General features: G+C 34.7%; 1 long non-coding RNA gene across 1 annotated transcript; it reads left to right on the forward strand.

The window, feature by feature from the left end:
* Window positions 1-725: 725 nt before the first annotated feature.
* Window positions 726-6228, forward strand: LOC116177154. Its single transcript, XR_004146615.1, has 3 exons — window positions 726-828; window positions 2724-3315; window positions 3364-6228. It is a non-coding gene; the product is annotated as an uncharacterized LOC116177154 (long non-coding RNA).
* The last annotated feature ends 12607 nt before the right edge of the window (window positions 6229-18835 follow it).

Consider the following 18835-nt stretch of genomic DNA (forward strand, 5'->3'; position numbering starts at 1 on the left):
ACAAATTTAGCGCATTTTTCTGTTAATTTTATTCACATTGATTTAGTAGGGGGCATATGTTGGTTGGTATGATTCGAACCGTCTGTTGGCTTATTTTTAGGTAAATAAAACAAATGAGGTAGTGGCTGAAGGGCTTACTTTCTTCTAACGTACTGTTTCTTAGATCTTTTTCACTACTTTATATCAGGTAGATATAGGTAACATCTTCATTCGTGAACATAACTCACAATTTGAAAAAAATGTTACTGCCCCCCGCGTATATAACCGTTTTTGGTTTAGTTTCGAAAATATTTGATAATCCGGACCAAAGTTACAGTCCATTCCATTATTATGGCGTTCAAAGAAAGCCAGAAACATCCTTGCTTTCGTGGCGCCTATTGTGACGTTTTATCCGTTCACGTTATTTTTTAAATTTCACAGTAAACAGGAAAAAAATTAGAAACTTGCCGCAAACGGCAGGTGCGTGTATTGCAAACGAGGCGATCGCACATTTTATTTAAACGATTGTACGTAAGGCACCTGCCCCCATCCTTTTATTCGCAAAATACCCACCCTTACGTAACATTTCGACGGTATAACAAAGAAACGCGCCGAATTGTCCTAAAATAACCATCAAAAAATCAATAAGTACCCCGCGAGTCGACGGATAGCAATAACTAAAGTGCAGCTATGTAAGAGTGTCAAGGTCAGTACTAGATATGCACCGCGTTGCAATTGCACTTGGTGTAATAATGCAACAGTACGTCGTCGTGCACAACTCTGCTCGTTGGTGACTTAATACATTAGCGAAACATGTCCCGTGGTTTTTTCATTGTAAATTAAGAAGAGGTACGGTTTTTGTTGTTGTGGTGCTGTGCGAATTTTTACGGGAAAACGACGGCGCGGTTCCACGCGTCGGCATTAATAATAATATAATCACTTTCAACCTTCGAATTCGTAACACTCCTTTGTTTATACAAAAAATTTAAAGGAAGGCAATCTGGACCAGGTCCAAATTGGGATGGGGTAAATCGCAACGGAATTTAGGTAGTGCTAATTTATAAAAAAAGAAATTGTTTATACACGCGATAAAATAATTCGCGCGCGGATAGAAAATTTACTCATGACTCCACTTTGATTAGATATACGTTAGAATTATATAAATAGTGATAATTGTGCTTTTTTCCTATCGCGAATTTTTCGCAAATGATAAAAAATAGTGCGTTTATTGTGATTGGAATTCGGCGAGATTTTCGGCGCGAGAAGGGGTAGCGCCCGGGGGGTAAGCGCGTAATTTTCGCGTGCGTGTATCCAACAAAGTTGCGCCACATGATAACATACATCCAAATAACAAAATTTGAAGGTTATTGGAAGATCAAGTGGTTTATCTATATGGCGGCTGTTTATTTTTTCAAAACCGCCAAAAAACACGCAACTTTGTGTGATAAAGTGGAGTGAAAAATTAGAAATTGATAAGTCTAAATGTGTCACAGTTGCGTAACGGAAGAGGGCCTAAAGCTCGAGGCGCTTCCGCGTTTACAATTTTTGACCTAAATACAATTTTTCCCCCAATAACGTAATCGATACCCATTTTCAAATTAAGTATTCGTCTTAAAAAAGCGTAATGTCAATATTTGTGCATCCCGCCCTATTTGTACATCATGAACGCACACCCCTTTTAATTTGTCAAATTTTGATGTACGTCTAGGCAAAAAAAATAGGGGGCGATGCACGCGCGGATGCGTGCCCGTAATAGATCTCTAAAGTATTCATTTTTTGCGAGAGGGTAGTTTTGACAGCGCTTCCCTGCAATTGTGGAGGGTCTAAGAAGCAGGAGCGCTATTGATCGCACTTTTTGATCCCTAGCTTTCCCCCTTGTGTTACTAAATGCACCGAAACGCGATGCAGCGCGTCCCTAATTAAAAATTCGCGCACTTCGAAAAATCAGCCTTGAAATCAAATTGCGTCAATTCGCGACGAAAGTGAATCATCAAACTGAATTTTTTCTCTCCTCAAATCGCGCTCTTGACAAACGTCCCAACCTTGGCGATAGTGCACAAAGCGAAATAGAAAAATTCGCGAACGAGGAGGGACGCGCGGCGTTATAAACAAAAACTAGGAAGAAAAAGACGCAATTAACTTTAAAAAGAGGCCGCGGTCAGTAAAGAAAGAACGCGCCTCATTTTGAACAAAGACGAAAATTATTTTAACCTATCATATTGAAACGTATCCCAAGAATGCGAATAGAAACGCCCGTACATTAGAAAAAGATAGGATTAAACGTAGATAAAGAGTACACGTCTGGTAGAAAGAGAGGAGGCGCGCGAGTTTTTTCCAAACCGGGAACGCTGCTGCGTTTTCGAGTGCGAGAAAGACGGACGCGATGCATATAACAAGGACGGGGGGATGCATTAGATACGGAAGGAGAGGAAAACCGAAAGGAGAGGGAAAATGCAAGTGCATGTAGACGCCGAGTGGCGTCGTACTTGTTGCGTCAGAGTGTGACGTTGCATTGAATAGACCATATTACTTCGGCATTTAGAAGAAGCTTTTTCGGACAAAATTTTCACGAAGCTGGCGCGCCGGAAAAAATTCTTAGGATGAAATTGCCATTTAGACGAAAGTAAGCGCGCTTCCTTGTTTTCGTCGTCGATAATTAGCCCCGCGATTAAAAATCGAGGGTAGGGGGGAATACGCGAAAATCTATTAGAAAAAAAATGCTAATTCTATTAATTTTGTTGCAGACTTCAACAAAATGGCGGAAGTGCATCAAATTAAATTACGAAGAAGCCGCGTGTTTTCGCAAAAATACTTTTGTTTATAATTAAACGATGTGATAATTTATAATTTAAGTGTTGTAGTACTTTTTTTTTAAAAAAGGCACGTGATATACGTAAATTAAGTAACGTAAAGTGTTCTTATTTATTTAAGTACGCTATAAACTTAGTGCAATATTTTAATGAAATCGAAGGCGCGAGTGCTTAAAACAGTTGAGTTCTAACAAGTGGTTTTTGTTTATAAATTTAAATTTGGAACAAAGTTGAGTTTAGCAAATTTGAGTGCGCCTCCTCCGATGTCAACTTGTTTAAATTTGCAAGGGAAAAAATTCGAAGCGCGAGAAAAGGCGCAACTTTAAATATTTTTAGTGTAATGAATGATTTGATTTGCAATGGGCCGAATTATTTCTGTTTGTACTATACATAGCGTCGCGCACAGTGTAGCAAACTTAGCGCCTCGGAAAAATGGCGGACTGCTCGTATTCGCGATGTATCCAACAGAAGCGATATATTAGAAGAGAGCTACAAAGATGGACAAAAAATATGGTGTATATAGTGGGTGAGTGCATAATCCCTTACAAATCAGGCTTACAGTAAAATTACGTAGGAAAATCTGTTGGAAAAGCGGTTCGTTTCAAGGATAAATTTCCAAATGCATGTGTAACCTGTTGCAGATTTCAAGGATTTTCTCAATTTTTTTCACTTATGTGTACGTAATTGTGCTAGTTTTTGTTCTGAAAAATTCATTTCACCAATGCACTTTTTAGACGTCCAACTTTTTTTGCATTTCTCCGGTTTCCTTTCTTCCGGGTGCAGTTAATGATTTTTTAAGATGCACTTTTTTAAATGCGTCGTAGTAGCATTTTCGACTGACCGCGCCGAATTCAACAACCTTTGTTGTTAAATCGCTAAATTGTCTAGAAAATTCGTATGGAATCTTGCTGCAACGTGCTCCCCCGATTTTCAAATCGAGCGGCACGCGCGATTATTTTTTTCCCATTCAATTTGGGGCGTTTTCTACCGACGATGTTTTCGTGAAGACGACGGGGTGAAATGCAACACATTTAATTGGCCTCGATTTCCTTTAAATTCAACAAACAAAAATTATTGTCGATTTAATTACAAATGGTATCCTTTCATTAATTGCGGTTATGCCCTAATATCGGATATTCAGGTCAAATTAACCATATTACATTTTTGCAATTAATACTTCCTCGCGCGATTAAAAACGCGATTTCGAAAAAGCTCGCATCTAAAAGCGTGCGCCCCAATTTAAGCGCGCATTTTCCAAAACGGCTACAAATTCTAGGTTTAGGTTAAACTGCATTGTAAATAATCTAATATTAACATATAAATGTCAAGCTAACCGTGAGCTAGATTTGTGGTAGGGTAAAACTTCGCCTGTAGAGTGCATCGCCGACTGCAATTGCATTTAAGACATGCGCGGGTTTCAATTCTGCTCTCCAGTTCGAATAAGAGGCACACGTGTAAAAACCCCTCGCAAAAATTTTCGGAAATCTCAACCGTCCGTCGAAGAAGCGCCATTTTCTCGACCCCGAAAATCGCAAGAATAGCGGAATCTAGGTTGAAAAACTGCAGAATGCATCTAACGACAGTTAGATTAAGTAGCGCACATCTACAAATTAACTGTTCATACAAAAATACCATAAATAGTAGTAAAAATTTGTGACCGTTTTATATACCTACCATTGTAACGTTGGTTCCTCAATTACGTACAAAAAATGAAAAACGAATCAATTGCGTATTAGATAAAACGCAGAGGTTCCGGAAATGTTGAACTATTAACTGCGGTTGTTAATGGAGTGCGAACAATCATCGTTATGAAATTAATGAAACGAAAAAGACGGAATAATAACATAATTATTCATCTTGAACTTGTTGCCTTTATAGTTTACATCACCATTACAACTAATGATTTGGACTGGTTTACCATCTTAAATCAGAAACTTATAACGGATACAATTTTAATACTTTCATGAACCTAGTATTACTTCCCCTGTCAATTAAAATGTACCTATGCTACTGCCATGGTGGTAAAAAATGAAGAAACAGCTTATTCGCATGAAAAAGAAGTTGAATTCACCATTCAGAAATCGAAAATATTAAGCTGGTGGACACACGTCACTGTATTGAATTCATTTCGCAATTAAAATATAATTGAAGTTAAGCTTAAAGCAACAAACGCAATTAAAGCTCAATTCACTACTTGCACACACGAGAATTCAATTCACAGTTAAAGTGAATCCTTTTTATTCTTCACTTCATTTGTTGAATTTAATCCGTTTGAGCAATTAAGCTTTGTATTCGAAACATGGTATGAAGCCTCCATCTCAAAAAGCTCCTATAAGAATTAAATGACTTTCTCATGTTCCCAAATTTGTAAAAATTACTTTTGAAACACAGCAGCTTTCGATAATTGAAGCCATGTGCTATTTCCTTGGTCTATGAACCTCGAGCACCTATTTCTAAACATTGTTTTATACAGTATTTTAAAGGCAATTTTAAAAGTGCTTCAATTTTGTGAGATGTTCTAGTTTAAACAGTGACTATTCCATAGCCAACTTATCGGTAAGCTCTTTTGAGATAGGCTTTTCTTCTTAGGTGCTAGCACTAAAATCGTTCCAGTTTTGTAGATCGCATTAAAAAAACTACATATTTATACCCTCCCTTATGCCTACCTATGTTTTATTTTGTACAGAAAGTTGCACAACGTCGAAACTCGCCTCGAACTAGACTATTAGATATTTAATTGAAATCAAATGTACCTAAGTACCTAATGTAATTTATGTCAAGTTTCACATTTTGAAAATGATGATATGAAAACGTTACCCTCAGAACCAAAATTGCTGTTGCTTTTGAAATCTCAACTAAGCAGCTTTTCGGCTGGGTTACGTTAGCACCCCTAAATCGGCACACCAGTTTGTTACAGCGCCAAAATTTTGTGCTAATTTGTGCACCAATCCCCAAATTGTTCCCACAATCGCGCAATCGCCTAAAACAATCCCGCAATCGTTGTGACAATCACATTGGCAATCGTGCACGCCCTCACCTGTATTTAGGTCACACGCTACGCGGGGTTAGGCAAAAAAGTTATTGGACCTAACTTTATTTTTTTTAATAGAGCGCCCTGTATTACTTAATCAACCCCTAAAAAAGCGGCACAGCACCTCGAAGTGACCCTACGCATCATTGGATTTGACCCATTTTCAATAGGCACATTACTTGTGGCATATAGGTCAACTATGCAAAGTTTGAACCAAATCGGTCCAAGAGTTTGACAGTTATCGTGTTCACGGACAGACGGACACCATCGACTCCCCTTATAAAGCTTGAATCGCTTTGCTCTGTCGCGTAATAATCTAAAATTAAAGCATATTTACTTTTAAAAACATATAATACACTAAGGGTGATATTCAAAAGGGGCTAAAAAAAGGTCAAATGATTTGATAAATATGTAGACAACATAATCTTTCGGTTTTTTAAATCTTTTGAATCTATTTGAATCAATATGGAATTTTTGTAGTGTTATATTTTGGAAAAGAGATTCTTAATATGATAGTTTTTGATTAAAATATTTCAATTTAAAATGTACGTAGGAAAATCAAAAAATTGTCAATCTCAGAATGAACCTATATTTCTTAAGCGAGATATAGAAATATTTTTACAAGTTTCTTTATAAGACTGTTGAAGAATCTACCGTTTTAAAATAAGTGTACGGGATCAGGTAAAAAAGCTAACCCGAGACTTAACCTCATTTTTAGTGGAAGGCTCTGTATATTTTACAAGAAAAAGAGCATATTAAATTCGCTTTCCAAAAATATAACACTAGAGAAATATAAAAAATGCAATATTGGATTTTTAAAAAAATCTAATTTAATTAATATTCTTTAGAATTTTTTTTGAATCACTTGTATTTTCCCTATTTATTGCGATTGCGTTACATATTAAAAAGGAAAATTTTAATATGCTTCTTTTTAGATTAAAATATACAGGGTGTTCTAGTTAAAAAATGAGGTCAAGTCCAGTAACTTTCTGCTGACATCGTATAATGCACTAATTTCAGATTACTCAGCAAGTAGTTTTGTAATAAAGATTTTTTCGTGTCTCTTCATTTTGATATTGACAATTTTTGATTTTCCCTTGTATCTCTTTAGCGAGCGCTAGAATTTTTGAAAATTTTCATTTTGGGCCATTTTCTAGGATCGTAATTATTGGGGGCAATTTATGCGGAACAGTACAATTAATGTGGATGCCAACAGGATTATTAAGAAATTTTGCAATTTTTAGAATAATATGTCAACTTCACAGACGGTTTCAGGAATTGAACCTTCGAATTCGAAAGTTTGCTATGCTTAAAAAGCTCCTGTAGGAAATAAGCAGGGAAACAAGGAAATATTTCTCCATTTTTGGGGTAGTTGCAGAAAAATTACGTGTAGGTTGTTAAAATAGAGATGTTCTATCTATCATCTCCACGAACACTTTAGTGGTTAGTTTTTAAGAATTATTTCTCAATTTGTGGGGTGGTTGCAGAAGAATTGGGCACGGGATGTTAAATAGGAATATTCCGCCTACCATCCCTATGAAACCTGTTTCTTCAGCTTCCCAGGAATTTTTAGCTTCCTAGCATGTGCTAGGTAACTATTGCGATAGCCGTTTTTTGAATATTTCAAAATTTCATCAAATGTCGACGTTTTAGACCATTTTAAGCAACTTTTAAAGAATAAAATTTTTTTCCGTCTGTACGTACGTACGTACGTTTGTTAGCAATTTTCTGAGAAAACGGCTCGACGGATTTTGTTGAAATTTTGTATATATGTTTTAGGCATACCGAACAGAAAAATAACGGGCCGGATTTTTGAAAAGAAATTTTGGAGCGCCGTAACGGCATCGAACTTTTTTTTTCAAATAGCAACCTAAAATTTTTATTCTATTATTTGGAAGACCTTATTTTCCTGTGTACAACCTACAAAAAATTGGGCCGGGTTATATTATCAAAAAACGGAGAAAAAAATTGTCAAAGTCAAAAAATTGTGTTGCATATGTGCAAAACGCAACGATCTTGTTTCTGAAGCAATTTAAACGAAATTTCTATGGTAAGTCCCTTTAATAAAAGCAAACAAAATTCATGCGCAAAAATCGTGTTGCGCATGCGCAGAAATGCAATTTTCTTATTTATGGAACAATTAAAACGAAATTTGGATGGTAGGTCCTCCTAATAAAAGAAAACAAAATGCATGCGCAAAAAATCGAGTTGCGCATGTGCAACATCCAACTTTCTTATTTATGGAGCAATTTTAACGAAAATTGGATGGTAGATCCCTCTAATAAAAGCAAACAAAATGCATGCGCAAACATCGTGTTGCGCATGCGCAGAAATGCAACTTTCTTATGTATGGAACAATTTTAACGAAATTTAGATGGTAGATCCTTTTAATAAAAGCTAATAAAATGCATGCGCAAAAAATGCACCTTTCTTATTTTTTCCGTCTGTATGTACGTACGTACGTTTGTTGGCAATTTTCTGAGAAAACGGCTCGACGGATTTTGTTCAAATTTCGGATATGTATATTAGGCATACCGAACAGAAAAATAACGGGCTGGATTTTTGAAAAAAAATTTTGGAGCGCCGCAATGGCATCGAACTTTTCTTTCAAATACCAACCTAAAATTGTTTTTTAATCTATTCGAAAGACCTTATTTTTCTGTGCACAACCTATAAAAATTGTGCCAGGTTTTATTACAAAAAAACTAAAAAAAAAATCTCAAAGTCAAACTAAAAAAAACTAAATTAATTCTAATTAAGAATTACAATTATTAGTAATAAAATCTAAAATTAATGGACAAACATGAGCAAAATTTAAAAAAAAAGAGATACAACGGCACGCCGTCACCCATCCGAGTACTAACCGCCCCCTAGATTGCTAAACTTCGGTGATCGGTCGAGAACCGGTGTTTTCAACGTGCTATGGCTGTTGTCGAAAAAGTTACTCTTCTAGGGGAAACAATGTAGAATCTTTTTTTTTTACAAAAAGAGCACACAAAAAAGATGCAAACGCCACGCGAATTTCATATTTAGGAAAGAATGTATCATTAAAAATAACCTATTATCGCGATCTAATTATAATTATTAATTTAAGGGATAAACTTTGTTTTTTTTCCAAGTATAAAACAGAATTGAATAGGTAAACAAAAATAAATAAGGTTTACGGTGATAACAGTTATATACGATAGTTTTGATGCAAGGATTTTTGCATAGAATATATTGTATTAGTTTCAGGAATGATTTGTGGAGGTTTAACTGGATACACGAGACGAATTGGGGTGTATCCGAGGTCGTATAGGGTGATTTCTTTCGGACGACCAGTTCCGGTAAAGTGTAGGGCAACTTAATTTTGTCAACTCGAAACCTTGAATATTCTTATTCTACATCGGAAAATAATAACTTTCGTGGGAAACGTTTTTGTCTAAACTTATTATTTTTTGAAGACACTCTTCTAAAAGCGTTATTTTTGGATTGCGCTAGGAAGCTGTTCTGTCAAGAATTTGGCAACTGGTTTCAATTACACTCAAAGTTCGACCTTTTCCTTATACGTGCTTTACGGGGTTAGTTTAAAAAAATATTTCTCAATTTGTGGGGTGGTTGCAGAAGAATTGCGTACGGGGTGTTAAATAGGAATATTCCATCTAACATCCCTATGAAACCTGTTTTTCCAGCTCCCCAGGAATTTTTTCATTTACAGTCAAATTTGTGGGGCGATTGCAGAAAAATTGCGTGTGGGGATGTTGTCGACGGGAAATGAAATTATCGCCACCCGGTATACACAGAAATTACTACTTCCATGGTGAAACTATTTGGCGAAACCTTTTGCATTTATTTTAATTAATTATTAAAAACTAGATGACGATCTTCCCAAAACACTTTTCACATTGTCGAATGAGCGAAGTGGGCCCCCCATATTGAACTCCAAAACATTATTGGGGGGGGGGGGCTGCCAATGCTCTTACTTGATATTTCAAAAAATAATGTATTGTGTTTTGAATGATGCCCCAATCGCTATGACCTTTCCAAATTTTGGGCAACAATATTGTTTCGTTTTTTTAAATCTTCCAAGTCTCAAACAAATTTTGCATAGAGCACTTAAAACCGAAAACGACCGAAATATGTAACGCAACATTATTTCCAGCACGTAATTAACGACCACCTCTTTTTTCTGTGCAATTATTACAATGACATTATCTTATCAGCAATGGTTCCGTTTATTAATTTTTGCGTAGTATATATTCGTTATCCTCTGCCTCGTGTCCCCTAAAGCGAAAAAAATTTGCAAATTTCTACAGCTGTGCTTCCAACGTTCGGTAGCCAACTTTGATCAATGCATTGAGAGAGTTTGCATACCGACTGCAGTTATCCTTAACAAAACGATGGATTTTTCATAATTTACTGCTAATAATTAGTTGTGGAGAAAAAATTTGCGGTGAACTTGCGTTTTACGATAGCTCCTAAATCGCCGATATTTAAAAAAATAATAACAGTGGCATAAGAAGTTTTTTAAAGTCCTTTGAGTACCAACTTCCATAAAAGCCCTATGTCAGTTTTGGTTTTCGGCCTAGAAAAACCTATTAGATCGCACTCAATTTTTGAGAAATTTAATTATGCATGATTAAAATTTTTGTTGTTAAGGTTTCTAATTTTTTTGAAAAACTCGCGGAAAACCACTTAAGCATTTGTCAGAGCCGAGGCATCCACGCCGGGGGTGATTAATATACGAGCGACTTCCGTGATAGGACCGTGTCCAACGAAAACTGAAAGCATATAATACATTTTATTTTTGATTATTATTTTTGTTTCTTGTCCTGATGAAGCTCCTTACGAAAGTGGACGAAACGTTGACTTTTCTTTTAACATTGACACGATCCTGTCCTGGAAGTCGCTGGCATCTAATAATTTCCTTATAATAGTATTGATTGATCTTACACCCCTTTCTTCATAGGAATCCTTTAACAAACGTTAGATGTCGTACAAGAATGTTTGAAGATTTTGCTACCAATTTTACTAAAACCTTTCTGCATCAAAGATTGGAATAGGTGCATTACGATTTGACACCAGCGCTTTGACCCTGATGCCGTTTTGACCCCGGCTGTGTCCCAAATTACGGTTTGCCTCCAGTTGGTTAGACACCAGAATCAAACAAAAGAAATTGTTGTTCTTCTTCATTGTTAGGCAATTGATATATTTCATAGTTTTGCGAAATTACTTTAACTAACTACCTGTACAAACTAACGAGTACAAAGTATACCATTCAAATTGGATTACAAACCCCATTACAGATAAGGTTTTCACTGCCAGTTACTTGCCGCTATGGGGACAATACGGCTTGGGGTCAAACTGACTAGGGTAATGCGTATATCTGGGGTTAAACCCAAAATGCCCGGGTCGCAACGGCGGAGTAAAAAAATCCGTGCTGACTCCAGTTCAAAAGTGGTGCAGTAGCTAACATTCTGTAACAAAAATTTTTACACTTTTCCTTAGTGGTAGTGATGGTGTTACTTTTTTATCCTGAAGTGGATGTTTCCCCCAAAATCTAACACCCTTGAATAGAGATAAGGCTATTATTGACCGTCAGAAGTCGCGATATGTAAATTGACTTTGTTCTTGCATTATAATTAGATGTCATTATGGATAATATAATAAAATAAATGACTGGAAATATTCCACTGGCTAACTGCAAACTTATGCAAAAATGTGTTTTTGAATAAAAGTGGGTTGTTTCAAAAATTCCGATCATTTTGTTTTAAATGACACATAATTCTTACGAGACAGCACATAATTAGCACCTAATTAAATGTTTTAATTTTTATTATTTGTTATAGTCTGGGAAAATGAATTCTTCTGTATATTGGTTGGCGAAAAACGCTTTTTAGCACATTTACAAAAACAAAACATTCAAAGTACAGGGATTGGATTATAAATTGGAGATTTTTTGTGGGAATCTGAAGCAGAATTTGAGCATTGAAACCCAGGTTAGGAATTCCTTTGGTAAATTAAATAAAAAAATTAAAACTTAGCCTAGCGTCTCGTCTTGGATTCAAACTCTGTTAATAATTTCTACAGGAAATTTGTCTAATTTATTTATTGTTTTGGGTAAAATCCGTAAGTAGTCAAGAACTAGTGTCTAAAACACTGCACCAGAAAATTTGGATATAGCACCTAGCCCGAGTAAGGATTTAAGCTTGAAATATGGACTCGTTAGAGAAGTGCATGAAATCATTGAGTGTTTTTATTCAATGATACTTTGTTTACACTGCAAGCGATAATAAACTAAATGATCTATGTCTAATTGTTTGTTTTTATTAGGTTTGAAGTATTTATTGGTCAGATATTTACAAAAAAATCACCGTGCTAAACTAATCGGTTATTAGGGTCATGCGCTTTTGAAAAATAAACTTTGATTGAGAACAAATCCAAATGTGGGTGAAAATGTCACCAAATTCATGACGGGTAGCGGGGTAGCTTTGATTAATGGGTGATCTTCTTAAAAAAACACCCCCCTTACATTTGCATTACAATGTAATTTACATTTACATTACAACGTAATGTAAGAGGATGGTTTTTTAAATTATTTTATTATTATTATTATTATTTTTTTTAATTATTTATTAATCCATTAATTAAAGCTACCCGTCATGAATTTGCTGACCTTTTCAAGCATATTTGGATTTGTTCTCAATCAAGTTGAAAAATAGCAATTCGCCATCTGGAAAATTCGCCCCAAGAAAATTGAATGCAGGGAAATTCAAGTCAATAAATTACTTCCACATATGAAAGCCTCTACGCCCCTCAAGATTGACACACTCTGTCCGAGCCTGTCGCGGAAAAAATGCAATGGGTTATTTTTTTTTATTTTCGCAATTGCTTAGATTTGTTGCAGATTGGAGCTTTTACCTGAAAGTTGACTCAAATTCCCACTTTTGAGATGGTGTGAAAACACCAGGACACTTAAAATTTTATTTGTGAAATTTAACCTCCTAATACGCCTATGCATGAATTTATTTATACTATAAAAGTACAAATTGCTAACTTTACGTGAACTAGAAAGATTTTTGTTTCTTTGATGGATTCTGCTTAAATGATCTACAAGCAACCCCCAATTGCCACTGATAAATAAAAGCCCTTCCTGTTTTTAAATTTCGTAATTCTTAAGAAAATTCGCTCTTATCAACGTATCAATATTCGATTGCGGGGGTTGTAAATTTTGTTGTACCCGAAATATTTTTATTTCTTTGATGGATTGTGCTTAAATGGTCTACAAGCAACCCCCAATTGCCACTTTAAAGTAAAATCCCTTCCCGTTTTAAAATTTCGTAATTATTAAGAAAATTCGCTCTTACCAACGTATCAATATTCGATTGCGAGGGTTGTAAATTTTGGTTATACACGGAATATTTTTATTTCTTTGATGGATTCCGCTTAAATGATCTACAAGCAACCTCCAATTGCCACTGTTAAGTAAGAGCCCATCCCGTTTTTAAATTTCGTAATTCTTAATAAAATGCCTCGTAAAATGCGCTCTGACCAACTATTGATTCAAGTGCTTCAAAAGGTAAAAAAGCTTATAAATATCGATGATTTTCTTGATTTTGAGATGGCGTGAAATCAGCAGGACCCTTACAAAATTTGGGCTATGGAATTTAACCACCTAATACGTCGCTGTATGAATTTTCACCATAAAATGCAGTGTTAACTTTACTCAAACTTGAAAGTTTAAAATCGACTGATATTTTTAAAAAGCTCAAATAGGACAAAAATATAGCTTGACATATTTAGGGCTTTTACCTGCAAGTTGCCAGAAATGGTAACCCTGAAAATGTAAAAAAGTTCGTAAATATGGGTCAATTTTCAACTTTTGAGATGGCATGAAGTCACCAGACCATTAAATTTAGTTTATATAATTTAAGCCGCCTCCGCATAAATTTCCACCATTTATATTCTTATTGAAGCATAAGATTTAATGTAGCCGAATCTGTTTACATTCTCAAAGGTACCATTCACTCAATATCATTAAAATTTAAGGAAATGCACTACTAACTTGACAGTTAAGTAAATCTTAGAAACGAAAAATCAATTTACATTTAATAACTCAAAAAAAGTAAAAGTATAAATTCCCATTTTCGAGCTTTTACCTGTGAAGTTGACGTCAACTTAATAGTACGTTGGGTACGCCAAAAAAAACTGCACTTTTTGATTGGAATATGCCACTTTCTGTGGTAATAGTTAATACCAAGAGGCAACTTTGGAGATAGGGAGCCACTGGAAAATCCGTGCAGGAAACCAAAATGGTGGCCGTCAAAATGGTGCCATTAGCCGCAATATATTTTTTTGTATCTCTGCTCCTAATAGTCCGATTTTAATTTTCTTTTTTTTTTATTGAAAGCTCTTGTGACGAGGAAACTTTTTTGCTATATAACATTTATCTCTAAAACTTAAGAATTTAGCACAATTTTAAAAAAGTTGTTTTCTTTGCGAATTTGAGAATCACAAGTAAGCTCAACCCGATTTTTATGTGTAACTTGTTCACGTCAAATGTTCAATATGTAAGGATTTGTATTATTCAGCACAATTTTCTGAGGTCTGATGATGAATCGGTCTACACGATTCGAAGTCGATTAGCTAAAGAAATATTAAAATTCAATTATTTGAAAAACGAGTTTTATTGTATCAATTTGTATCGACAAATAATTCACTACGTCAAGAAAATAGCGGTTGCTATTTAAAAACAGTATGCCCCCTTTGACCGTGCAGAAGTATGCTACTGACCCCAAATTGAATGTACGTGGATTGGTAGCAAACTTTTTATAATTATGGATGTCATAAAAAGCTTCTTTAAAAAATGTTTTGAAGATAAAATTTTCACCCTGTATAAAAAGCATATCCGGGAAACGGTTAGCCTCGCGGTTAGCATTACGAAAAAAAACCGATAAGACCTACAAAAATAATTCTTTTGTTAAGGGATACCCGGTGATACCTATACAAAATATCAAAATGTAGATGCTGCCCTCGAGAACACCCTATATACCTAAAAATACGTTTTAGGCTTCCCCTCAGGCTTCTCGTACCAACAAACCGTTACCATTAATCTCAACCATTGAGGCTCTATCGTCCGCTTACAGAAGGTGGATTCCCTGTATAATAAAAATGATTCAACTTATATGAATAGGTATCTAAAACTTGAAAATCATAATATTCCGTTAATATTCTTAAAGAAACCCCGAGAGAAAAACCTCGAAAAAACCCATGATCTGATAAATAAGCACTCCAAATTTCACATTCGTCGTAGCTTAAACCAACTAGTTAAATAAAATAGGATAAGTAAGAGCGAGAGTAAGAGTTAAAGTCGATATACTGAGTGTTTCTTTAATTACTTTAAAAGCAGAGTGTATTTTCTGTTTTTCAGAGAAAAAAATTGACGAGGCTTTTCCGTTCAATTTTCATAATGCTTGATCTCGTGCCTGATGAAAGAAATATTGCGCATTTAAAAAAAAAACATGGCGGATTGAAATTTTCCGAACTTGCAGGGTAGATATAAGGAGTTTTGGGGTTGAATCGATTGAATTTCTAAAGGATGGTCTTTTTTGTCGAAAAGACCGGGATATTGCACAATTAACAGCTTACTTGTGATTCAAATTCGTAAAAAAACACTTTTTTTAAAATTGTGCTAAATCCTTAAGTTTTAGAGATAAATATTATATATCAAAAAAGTTTCCTTGCCACAAGAGCTTGGAATCAAAAAAAAGAAAATTAAAATCGGACTAGGAGCAGAGATACGAAAAAATATTATATTGCGGCTAATGGCGCCATTTTGACGGCCACCATTTTGGTTTCCTGCACGGATTTTCGAGTGGCTCCCTATCTCAAAAGTTGCCTTTTGGTATTAAGTATTACCACAGAAAGTGACATATTCCAATCAAAAAGTGCAGTATTTTCCCCATTCTAGCCATATACCCGACGTACTATAAAAATGGTAATCTTGGATAGAGATTGAGAAAGCGAGAGGTCACCACGACACTTTGTAAAATTTAACACCCTAATTAATACGCGTCTGCATTAATTTACACCATAAAAATATAAATTGTTACGTTGGTCGGAATTAGACAGTTAAAAACTTGAAGATTAAAAATCGATTCAGATTTTTGAGCACCTCAAAAATTCCAAAAATATAGTTTGATTTATATTTAGAGATTTTACCTTTAAGTTGATGTACGTGGTAATATTTGGGATGGCGTGAAATCACTGGGACACTGAAAGTTTTGTTTGTATGGAATTTCACCCCTTAATACCTACACCTTCAAAGTTAAAAAAAATGCAACTTTGAACCTCAACTTAACAGTTATAGTCTATTTATGTACTTTACAAAATCTTAAAGCATAAAAGAATGACTATGGCTTAAATTTAGAGCTTTTACCTGCAAGTTTGTGTAAAACAGAAAAGGTTGTTGAAAAGATAAAATATTGGACTAAAAATATTTAGACTTTAAAATTTGGTTTATGTAATTTAAGCAACCTCTGTATAAATTTCCACAAATTATTGCCATTGACATTCACAAAGGTACTCAGTATCATTAAAATTTAAGGGAAATGCAGTGCTAACTTGACAGTTGAGAAAAAAAGGGGGGGGCATTTTTTACCCCCACGTAATACCTCCCTTACGGGTGGTAAAGAAAGCTTAAAATTGATCAATTTCAGCCTTGAATGAAGTCACATTTTTAGATAGCTTGAAAATCTCAAAAAAGCGAACAAATGTGGACCCAATTTTCATTATAGACAGAGCTGGGCAGTATTCGATTTTGTAAATACTTTTTAGTATTCAAATACTTTGTAATTAAATAGTTTTATGGAAGCAGTATTTGCTTTTGTAACTCAAATACTTTCACAAATATTTAGTATTCGAATACTTCGCAAGGTATTTGAATACTTTGAGAAGTATTCGAATATTTCGCATAGTATTTTTTACCAAAAATCGACTGCACCAAAATTTCTCGGGAAAACACTTTTTCTTATTAATTTTGGTGCGTAGAATCCAAAACAATTCGTACTTTTTCGATCAGACTTCTCAATCAAAAGTTATAGACTAGAAACCAATTTCGAAAGAAAATTCAAAGGGCTGTAACTTTTGAACTAGTAGCCCAATCTTGGAACTGTTTGAAATTATGGATTCTACTGGCCACATTCTATAAGAAAATTTGTATGGTAATCGTGAAAAGGTAAAAAAATACAGATTTCAGATAACGAGAAATTACCAGAACACTTTTACAATTTGCGTTGTGTTAATTATTTCGTTATACTAGTAAACATTACGTTAGAATTGACGTAAAAGTAAGTTAAAATTAGGATGAATACCTACACGTGGAGTGTTCTTTGGTTCTTTCAACTACTTGGGCTTATTGCACCTTTCCCAAATCATCTCCCTACACTGAGCGAAAAAAAAGGTTACAGGAACGTATAAATAATTAAAACAACATTTTGTGAGAGTTATATATGAGCAATGCACTGAGCGTGTTCAATCAACAACATTTAAATGCTAACTCTGGTAAGTTATTTCAATAAATCTAAAACATTGCTTTAAGGGTGATTAAGGAGTTAACAACCAAGAATCTTGTACATTGGAAGAATCGAGTTGCGGTGACTCATCTAACAGTCTACGAGATTGGGAACAGATTTTTAAGATGTCAATTGAACAATCTTGAAATGTTATGATAAGTACTTTGTTTCTTGAAAAATTACGTTTAAATGATTTGATGTAATGAAATTATCTTATTGATTCAACATTTCTTGTTATTTGTAAGTACATTTATACAGTGTTCAGGGAAATATTGTGCATGTTGCACATACTTACTAGCACTGTTGATTCTACATCCAAAAATTTGTTACAGCAATAGTTTAGTGGATTGAATTTAGTTCACGAGACTTCGACCTTTTTGCAACTTGATTACCATTCTTCTAAAACTTTCTGTGCAGCTTCATTTTCACTACTCTACCAAGTTTTTTTTATGCACGAAAATTCTTGCAAATGCGGCGTTTGATACTACGCGTTTACAAAAGAGTTAGGAGTATTGGACCAAGAATATGGCGCACAAAATTAGTCGGACATGAACCATCTGATTTTAAAGACATTTAGATTTGAAAAAAAAAACAGTTGGTAGTAAAAATGCCAATGGCCGCTAATACACTTTTACTACCAATTGTTAGCTTTTTGAAAATTGTTAAATAAGTATATGTTTAGTCAGATAATGCATTGTCTGTGGGCTATATTCTTGGTCCAATCAACTCTTTTGTGAGTGCGTGGTAACAAACACCGCGTTTACAAAAATTTTCAAAAAAAAAAACTTGGTAGACTAATTAAAATGAAACCGCACTGAGAGTTTCAGAAGAGTGGTAATTAAGTTGCAAACAGATCGAGGTCCCGCGGACTGCTTAAGTTTCGGACCAAATTCTGAAAATCAAAATATCTCAGAAAACGTTGATTTGCATCCTTTGTGACAAAGAAGGCAACTATAGCAGCAGTTTCACTGAAATGACGTCGGGATATATACCTGCAAACAACTTTTACATTTACATCAATTTTTTGGGGTATATCCATACCCAAATTTTTAATATACTGAGTCTGTAATGAAACTCATTAGTTTCTTGTCAATCGTTTTATTAAAAAAAAAATAAAATTCACATGGTATGTAGAATTTAACTAAACTAAATAATTACATAATCTTTATGCTGTAATGCATATATTAAAGTGGGAAATTCACTGCTCAAACTATTTAATTCTTTACAAAATAAACTTTTACATTTCTTTACTTCAAATGCATTGTAATGTTCATCATACCTAACGGTGTCCATTTTCTTTAAGACAAAATAAACTTTATTCTCAGATCCTTTGAATATAATTGATTCAATATGCCCAAAAAATTCTTCCATTTCAAACTGAACAAAAATATGTAGACACCCTTACAGCACACGCACTGCACTGAGAGATAAATGGTAATGAACCGTTCCAATTCAATGGAGAC

Source organism: Photinus pyralis, unplaced genomic scaffold, assembly GCF_008802855.1.
Source record: "Photinus pyralis isolate 1611_PpyrPB1 unplaced genomic scaffold, Ppyr1.3 Ppyr1.4_LG7, whole genome shotgun sequence".
NCBI lineage: Eukaryota > Metazoa > Arthropoda > Insecta > Coleoptera > Lampyridae > Photinus > Photinus pyralis.